The 9,754-nt window shown below is 34.2% G+C and overlaps 1 pseudogene; it reads right to left on the bottom strand.

Annotated features, from left to right (window-relative positions):
• Positions 1-2,306: 2,306 nt before the first annotated feature.
• Positions 2,307-5,743, bottom strand: LOC114077992 (annotated as a pseudogene).
• Positions 5,744-9,754: the final 4,011 nt, after the last annotated feature.

The raw sequence follows: 9,754 nt of genomic DNA, 5'->3' as shown, positions 1-9,754 counted from the left end.
ATTGATTTAACACTAGGTCAAAATATGGAATACATGTAGTCTCAGCCTACACCTCTTCCTGATGTCCAACAATCTCGTTATCCTCAACCTCTACATTCTCTTCCATCTCATCATGATGCGCCGGAGAGATCTCATTTCTGGGAGCTTTCACTACCAAAGATCTATCCCTAGTAGGTTTTACCCTTCCTCGACCTCTACCTCTTGCTATTCCTCTACCCTTGCCTCGATGGTGACCTTTTCCTATGGAATCCTCAGCTGGCACATTGACGGGAGCTACATGTCCGACGTTGTTGAACCTAGTGTTAACCATTTGCAAACAGAATAGTAAATGATATTAGATTCCAATTTAGATCATCACATACCAATTGCAACAAAGTTATAGCCAAAAAGAGACAAACGAAAATAGAGATATTTCTTAAATTCCTATAGCCTCTCGAAAAAAGAGTACAAATGTCTTTGTACTATTCTGCATAACTTAACTAGACTCGTTTTGTTACATCGAGATCAATGAACCTACGGCTCTAATACCAACTTTGTCTGAATTGATTCAGACCAGCATGATTGTCACCCACACTAACGCTTCAGAGGGAGAACCATAACTACAACTTAAACTAAACGACTCAACAAAAAACTAAGGCATTTTAAGATACAGATTAGGTGTAAATGTCTAAGTAAAGGAAAATAGGGAGACTCCATAAACAATCTAACAACCAAATGCAGAAATAATTCCTAGAACCTAAAAGTCGATGTACCAAAACTCTTACAGGGATTATAAGTCTAAGAAAATGTATACAACCCAAATTAAATAAGAGAATAACTAACGTATTAATCTAAGTCAGAGTAAGATAGATTGAGAAAAAAGAGAGCTCATGGCATCCTAGAAGAATTAGCTAACCCTTGAATATTATTGATCACTAATATTCTAATGGAAGTTTGTCAGTAGCTACTTGAAGATGTCGTGTACTCAACAAAGAAAGAGAAAGTGCAGTATCAGTACACAACCATAGTGTACTAGTAGGATCACGCGGCTATCCCAATATAGTGAAACACATATAAGTCATTACAATATAATAAAAATGCATACACCTAACATATGCAATATCAATTATCACTTATGAACAATGTATGATTTCACAATCTCAAGATATAAAAAATGTCAAGTCATTGGTTCTCTCACGGAACCCATACAAAATTGTTTGTGTACCAGTACGTGGTACTCAATCCATGTTAGTGCGATGAATAAGATATCTGATCATATACATGTGTTATAACATGGAACATGATCTAAGTTATTGCGTCGAACGTGACACCTGATCTATTCAACAAGCCAGAATCACAATTACAATCATAATGTACATTCTCATAATTATACGATCAAGTAATAATTCATGGCATAGAATTATTCAATCATCCTTATTTACGATTAGTGTGATCAATAATGCAACATTTTCATATATACATGCATTATAATGAAGTAATTACAAACATATATCACACCAACATGAAATCACAACCATCACCTACCTCGAACAGAGCTCGAATCCCCTAAGAAACTTTATTCCTCCCTTTTCTGATTCTTTCAATTTTTTATTGGTATACAAACAATCATAATAATGCAAGGATCAATAAACAAGATCTAATTACCCGAATTATAATCAATAAGATCTACCCTAGTTCAAACCCTTGATCCTAATACCCAGGTTAGAGTTTCTTCCACTATAAATCCCAGATCATAACCCTTCCCTATCAATAATTATCCAAGAAACTAAGTTCTATGGATCAAAAAATGGATTCAAAAAGTCTACCTTTAGCCTCAAGAATGGTGAAAAAATGACAAGAAAACACATGCGGTCATTCCTTAGCACTCAAAGTTGAAACTTGCAATAAAACATTTTTGGGGGCTTATTTCCAACTTGAGTTGAGTTTGCGCCACCACCACAGTCCTCACCCCGGTACAGCGGCCCTGCCTTAGCGGTACAAATTCCACCATAACAGCTTGCACGAAAATAGTGAGTAAATTTAAGAATCGCAAACCCTGATTTCACAAAACACCTTCTTCCCATGACACTTTGAAAATACATGTTCATGCTAAGATCAGTTTTGGGAGTTTTACTCGCCCAAATTTAATTTTGTAAAGTCGTATTCCTTAATGTAATAGCTATCTAACCATATGATTAAACTCACAATTATGCCTCCCATTTGTTACCACATTTCCCTAGACCTCACTTACTCTAATTTAGTCCAATTTTGGACTAGGTTTGGGAAATTTCAAGATACTACCAAATAGTTTAATCGTACTTATATATTCACACATCTTCAACATTGTGGAGAATGATTTTGACTCAATGTTGTGGATGAAGCATCTAAAGTTGAACAAGAGAGTGAACATAAGTTAGTGAAATCATGAACATATAACATTTTAGAATCATTGAAAGACCAATTTTTGCTTAAATCATTGCAAAGTTAAAACCTAAACAAGTTCACGGTCCATAGACAAACGGGAAAAATCCTACTGGATTGTTGTTTGTAGCTTTAACAACCCCTTCAACAAATCTATCTCATTTGAAAACAAAAGCATCTTCTCCCTATACTCTAAGATCATGTTGAAATTCTAATGGTATTGGAGGGTACAATATTAGAGATTCATCAAGAATCATGTTCATCTACATTGATCAAAGAACATTGTTACATAATTGAACAGAAGTACCAAAACTAATAATAAATGATTGATCCTTAATGCTTACAATTTTAACTCTTAATAGGTCATCTAAATTAGGAAATTTTTGGCCAAATGATCAACAACTTATGTTCTTGGTTTTTCTTGCCACTCTTGTTTGTAGTTAGCAAGAAGATTGTCCATCCGAGCAAAGAAGACGTTCTTTACTGACCTATAAAATAAAAATTCTTGCACACATCTAGGCTTTTCCCATGGAAATGACTTCCAAAGTTATGCTCTTAACTAGTATTTTCCTCTTCTTTTGTTTATTATCCAAATAATGTTATCACGTATGCCTTGATCGAGTTTCTCTAACTCTATTTCATCAAAGCTTTTCCAAGTTTTACTACACAACATGTTACATTTAGAGCCCGTTTGCTTTAACTAATCAAATATATGAACATCTAGTGGATAAATGGACTTACCTAATGCCCGGAGATCTATTTTTATGAGCATTTTTGAAAACTATAAATGCCAACTTCATCAGCATTTGAAACATGTTCTTTCCTGTTAAGTACTTACTTCGAAAAGTTGTCTTGGAATTGATTTCTAATGTTAATAGCCTAAACTTGTCAAACACTTAAATTCATTTATCTTCATAGGCCTTCCAATGTTCGATAATTGTCTCACAACTCATAATCATCATCGGAATCATACTCTGCAGTCACAAACGTTATAAAAAATAATTACCACTAAAAGAAGCAGAGGAACTTCCTTACCAAAATATTGTACAACAATTTTAATTTTAGGCTCTCTCCATGAAAAACATGGCTGGTTAGTTTCCTTATTTTAGCCTCTTTTTTGCCATCGGATGTCGGAGGCTCGTCTCTTAAAAGCTTTCTTGGGAAAGTCTTCAAGATATATTTTGGAAAAATTATTATTTCTATTGCTTAGTATTTCTTTGAGAAGTTCTAGTTGAATCATTACTAGCTGCCTGTAGAGAAAATTTGCCCCTATAGTTATGTGACATGAAAAACTTAGATAATAGAAACTAATTTAAATTAGAAACTGTGTTATAATCTTTTAAATTTACCATATAGTTTCTTCCAAGAAAATATATGAGGTAAAGTTCTTGAAAATATGTTATGTGAAATTTTAGACCAGGCTTCTGATAAACTTTGATTTTCTGCTAGCCCAGCACTTACTCTTCGATATATTTCTTGCTGGAAGTACCCCTGATCCCATTGATAACGAGTAAGTGATCCATGGCTTTATTTGTGGAGTCTTTTCTTATTCCACAATCTCTTTAAAGTTTTCATGTAGGAAATTGTAAGGAGGACCTTTTATACTTTAGCCTGAATGCCATTAGTCACCTATCATTGGGGAGTATTGCCCATGTTGAGGATAATAAGAAAGATCTAGTTCGAGGTGTTCATAGGTTAGACGGATTGGGTGTTCACTTTGTTAATCCTAATGAGGGTGGTGTGATTGTTTTAGATTGGTTAAAAATCATGTCTTACATCGACCGTAAAATCCAAGAAAGATCTTTATCTCGTATTGGTTGACTTGAAGAATTCCGTTTCTATAAAATGTCATGTTATAAGTGACTCGTGGCATCGTTTATGGAGTCTTTTTTCATTTCCACAATCTCTTTGAAGTTTCCATGTAGGAACTTATAAGGAGGACCTTGTATACTTTAGTAAATATGGTAGTGGATGCCCTTAATAACCTATTGATGGGAGTGTTGCCCATGTTGAGGATAATAAGAAAGATCTAGTTTGAGATGTTCTTATGTTGTACAGATTGGGTGTTTTCTTTGTTAAATGTAATGAGGGTGGTGTGACTGTTCAGATTGGTTTAAACTTATGTCTTATATCGACCGTAAAAGACAAGCAAGATCTTTATCTAGTATTGGTTGACTTGAATAATTAAGTTTCTAAAAAACAGCTATTGAGGGTTTCTACCAAGCAGAAGATAGTGTCCATCAATATCAAGGTTGGCTATGTGTTCCTAATGTTGATGAGTTGAGAAATAAGATTTTGACAGAAGCACACATTTTCACTTGGGAGCAACCAAGATGTATCGTAATTATCGGAGGCGTATTGGTAGAATAGGGTAAAGAAGGACATAGGGGAATATGTATCTAAGTGTCAAAATTATAAAGGATGAGCTTGCCTACCATACTTTCCCTTAGTAGAAAGAGATTGACAACTTCTAATCTTATGACCACTTTGTACACAATTTAAGCAACCATCCATGTCGGCCAAATATTTAAAATCATGTTTCTTACCACACCTTTTGTAAGAAGGAATAGAAGGTCCACCACCTTCTTGAAGTTTAGGGTTATATAACTTATCTTTGTTGAACTTAAGATTTAGAGCATTAGAAGAACCTTGACCAGAAAAATTGTGTCGGAATTAGGGATGTCAATGTCCACCGGACCTAGAATAACAAAACTCACCATCACTGGTCCTTACCCTCTTGGACTCTCTTTACCTTTCCTTGATATTTACCTCTTCAATATGTTGGGAATGTATCGTTAAATATGAGATATATATCCTTAATCAACATGGTTGTATGACACTCTTTGACAAACAAGTCAAAAACACTTGACATGAACTTACTCATTCTTGATCTAAAGCCGACACCATAGTTAGAGCATACTTAGCCAATTGAGTGAATTTTGAAGTTTACTCCTTCATACTCATATTTCCTTAACTAAGATTAATGAACTCAAGCAACTCTGCTTCTCTAATTTCAAGAGGAAAGAACAACCAACAAAAGTTCCTATGAATTTGTCCAGTCAAGAGGACTCGTATCAACTATACTCTCTTCCTTCAATTGGTTGAACCAAACTTGATAATCACCCTTTAGTTGATAAGAAGTCAACTCCAATTTTTCCACAATAGACAATTCCATAATTCCCACTATCTTGAAACCCTCATTAATGAACTCTTGAGGATCTTTATCAAACTTAGAAACATGGAATTCCAGAGGATTTATCCTTGTGAAGTCCCTTATCCTTACTGTCATTGTACCCATATTTGGGTTCACGAGAGAACCGGCTTCTCTATTTTCTAAGGTCATCATTGTTTGAACCAACACTTGGAAAGTGGCTCAAAATTCGGCACAAGTCACTTGTTCAGCCAGAGGGTCAACCAGAACTTGAGAACCTTGGTCTCCACATTCTCACACCCAATCCTTCTCACATAAGCTCTTCAAGGTTTCATATCCTAAAAAAGCATCATACTAAATTAAGGAGAAGGATCTTTATAGATATAAAGTTTATGGCACGACTTCAGATTAATGAAAAAATTGAAATTTCCTAAATGCTTTGTAGTCTCTTATTCTTAAATGTGGTAACCATCATACTTATGAAAAATACTCTACTGAATGTGGCTTGTCAGACATCCTAAGGTCTATTTTTAAAACCTTATGCTCTGAATACTAAGTTTATCACGAGTCAAAGTATATCGTCGAGGTGACACAACATAAAAGTCCTCAAAAAGCCCTAGAAAAGCCACTTGACATTCATACAACATAACATAATAGAAAATAAAATAACTAAATATAAAAAGTTTCATATCATAAAGGAGCTCGATATAAAAGCAAAAGTCTAATCATATTCTTGATAAGTCATTAATGTATCAAAAGAAGTGGTCGAGACGTGACCTATCCACCACGTACAATATCTGAAATCTTTAACCTAAAGAATAATAATAAATATAACATGTTCCTTAGACATGAGGGTTCACCAGATCTCTAACCTCAAGCAATCAAACAATCATCAACTAACCACGAGTAGAAGGAGAGGAATCATCACACCCTACATTAGTGAAACAATGATGCACAATTATGCATTAGTACATGGAATGTAATATGTACAATGGATATACATAAAACATGAAACATGATCAATAAGGGGACATAATCAAAAACATGATATGTATGACCAAGCTAAATATAGTTAAATCATTTTAAAAAGAATCACAAGTCATGGTAATGCTTAAAGCATATTAGAATCATGAGTAAAACTTCATAAAACCCTTGTGAACAACTGAGTTAGTTTTTAGGATATTACTACTAACTGAAATAGACTACATGAGCTATGACGTGGAATTTGACATCTTGCTCTTATGCCAAAAAAATGTACTTGATTTCCAAGGAAAAGACCTTAAACTTCAAGATTGATGGATCCGCTAGTTATGTTACTTAAGACAATCCTATGAGGGACAAAGTTAGGGACAAAGATATTTATACTTGAGAAATGACCTCTACTAAAGGGTGAGCCTCCATCTCAATATCCTTTTGGTTCTAAGTAAAAATTCCAATGGAAATAGTCATAAACATAGTCATATAATTATACATGCAAAGACAAAATTAAGATACTAATTAAACCTTAATCATTATATAATAGATCCTTAAACCTTAAATCATGCATGCGTGAGAAAATCATTCACCAAACCATGATCTCTTATATGTGAGAAAAGTCTTTCACAATATCATTGATGCTTATCATAAGAAACCTAGATCATAAAACATAACTTCATAAATCATATTTCATAGATTCCTCCTGTTTTAAATAAATTCATGCCTTTAAGAATTCGAAGTCAAAATCATGGAATTTGCATGGGTTCGTGTAAAATCAATGGGGAAGCATGTAAATTGAGTCAAAATAATCATTATAATATCAAAATCAAACAATTGAATCAACACAAATTGAACTTATGAAGAATTTCATAAAAAAACTAAACGAATTTGATGAAATTTAAAGTTGGAGAATTGAAAAACCTTGGGACTCAATGGGTGAATGTAACCCATTGATGAAACCCTACATACCTTTCAATTCAAAGTCCAAAAGGAATGGATTAAAAGAGACATCATGAAGAAACCCTAGTCTTCTTCCTTAACCTAGAGAGGAACAATTTTTAATAGAACTTTGAAGAGGATTTGGGGTTTTGATTGAATGAAAGAGTTGGGGAAATTTTTATGGTAGAAGGATATCTATAGGATTTAGAATAAGGGGTAAAATTTTGTAGTATACATATTTAATGAATAGGAATATAACTAAATACCCTAAAATCGTCGAAAGGTTCCTCCAATTGTGACTTTCTAGGGTCCATACTGATCAATCGTAGATCTAACTTAAGAAACTCAAATTTCGTCTTACTTGCCACGAGACCATTCTAAAGCCTGTCTGAGTTCTTACGGTCCATAGGCTACATCCATAGAACATTAGTTAGAGTCAAAAAGTTTACCATGTCTGAATCCATTCTATGAAACCATCTTATGGCTCGTCAAACTCCTTACAGCTCATGAAACATCTCAATATTATTCCTACAAGTGCCACTTATGACCCATAGAAACTTCTACAAGTTATTGATTGGTCTCATAGGACACATCCAATAGCCAAAATAAGATCTTCCCTTCTCAACTTGACTTTCAAATTATTAAGGTGTTGTAGTAGGAGTCTTGGGCTTATTGTGTTTTATCAGCCCTATAGTTATGATTTGAATCCGTAGGAATCTTTATTTGTTCTCCTTGTACTGGTATTAGTGAACTTGATGGCTTATCGTAGACGTGAGAGCTATTCTTAGTCATGGATTGGAGAGATATGATTTGGGTAAGGCGTCATATCTCGAGTTGGTTCCCCATTTATTGATTTGAAATCTCTTTATTTATTAGTTCGCTTGTTGTTTACAAAGAGGTTTGTTATACTCTTATTCATCTTGATTATATTATTGGTCTTGAAGTCGTGTGTGAGGACTATGTTACGATCGGAAGTCCCCCTAGAAGTAGCACAGCGTACTTGACCTCTGAGAGGTCTTGTACAAACCTCTTAGCATTCATTCAGCACATAAATATGAAAAGTAGTGTGGAATTAAAACTTTTCACATATAGAGTCAATAAGGGAACTCTTTTCTATAAACATAAGAAAAAAACTAAGTCTCATCATAAGACATCATAGACACAAGTCGATATCATAGGGTCACGACCCTTTTTACATTAAATAGAAACTCATAATCTAATACAAAGTCTTTAATGAAATAAAACTAGAAACATAGTCCATGTCCTTGAACATACGAGGACATACCGATCTTAAGAGAAATCTACTTCCCAAGATTCAACTTCTAGAAATCCTCACTTGCCACCTACACTTGTAGACATGGAGAAACATATGTCATTAGCACAATTGATTCACTAATGGTGAACATGCAAGAAAATCATGCAAAAAGAGATATTTACTTAGAGATATACTTTTCATGCTCCTTTAGTAAAAATATCATAAGACAAGTACAAGAAACAATTTCAAGTCAATATTCACATATAATGTAAGACCACAAACATTGACTAACCATTCAACCATATAAACCCTCTACCTAAAGTTATTCTAAGACCCACATAAGTAAAACATAAAGAGACCGCCCATAAAACCTCTCCAATACACACCTAGGTGTTTCTTAAAACTATCAAACTGATACGCTCAAACTTACTTCTCAAATAAGAAGTAAAGCGGTCGTGTCAAGTAAATAACCTAACTAGTGAGGTTGGGATCGTTCCCACGAGGAAAATAGTCTAGACTTAACTTCAACCTGTTATTACTATTGTTTGGTCAATGACTTCCTTGGAAAGTAAAAAACAATAAAAGGGGGGTTTCTAATTCTAAATGAATGAAAATAACTAACGCAATTGAAAGAGACACGTAACAGCTTTGAATGTTGGATTTTAATCAATTAATCAAAGTAACTAGGGTTTACGTGTTCCCCACAGGTTCATAACTTGATAATTCTAACTATAACAATTCTTTCCTAGTATCTTGCATGCAAAGTGATAAGTTATGTATTTCTAAATCCTTGGTCCGGCATCTAGAAAATCTCACTCCGCACCTTGGTCCGGCTACGTGTGTTGCTTTCCTAACCCTTATCTTTACCTCATATTAAGCATCGTATTCGATATTTGACTAAGTTATTACCTCGTACCAATCAATACTAGCCTATTAGATAGTATACACTAAATCTATGTTAATAATTCTTTTCCTATTATCTACCTCCTTGGTCCGGCAAGTAGCATTAAGGCGAGTTCTAACGTTGATCATCC

The sequence above is a fragment of the Solanum pennellii genome, chromosome 7, assembly GCF_001406875.1.
Source record: "Solanum pennellii chromosome 7, SPENNV200".
In the NCBI taxonomy this organism is placed as follows: domain Eukaryota; kingdom Viridiplantae; phylum Streptophyta; class Magnoliopsida; order Solanales; family Solanaceae; genus Solanum; species Solanum pennellii.
This window is presented reverse-complemented; position numbering and strand designations above follow the sequence as displayed.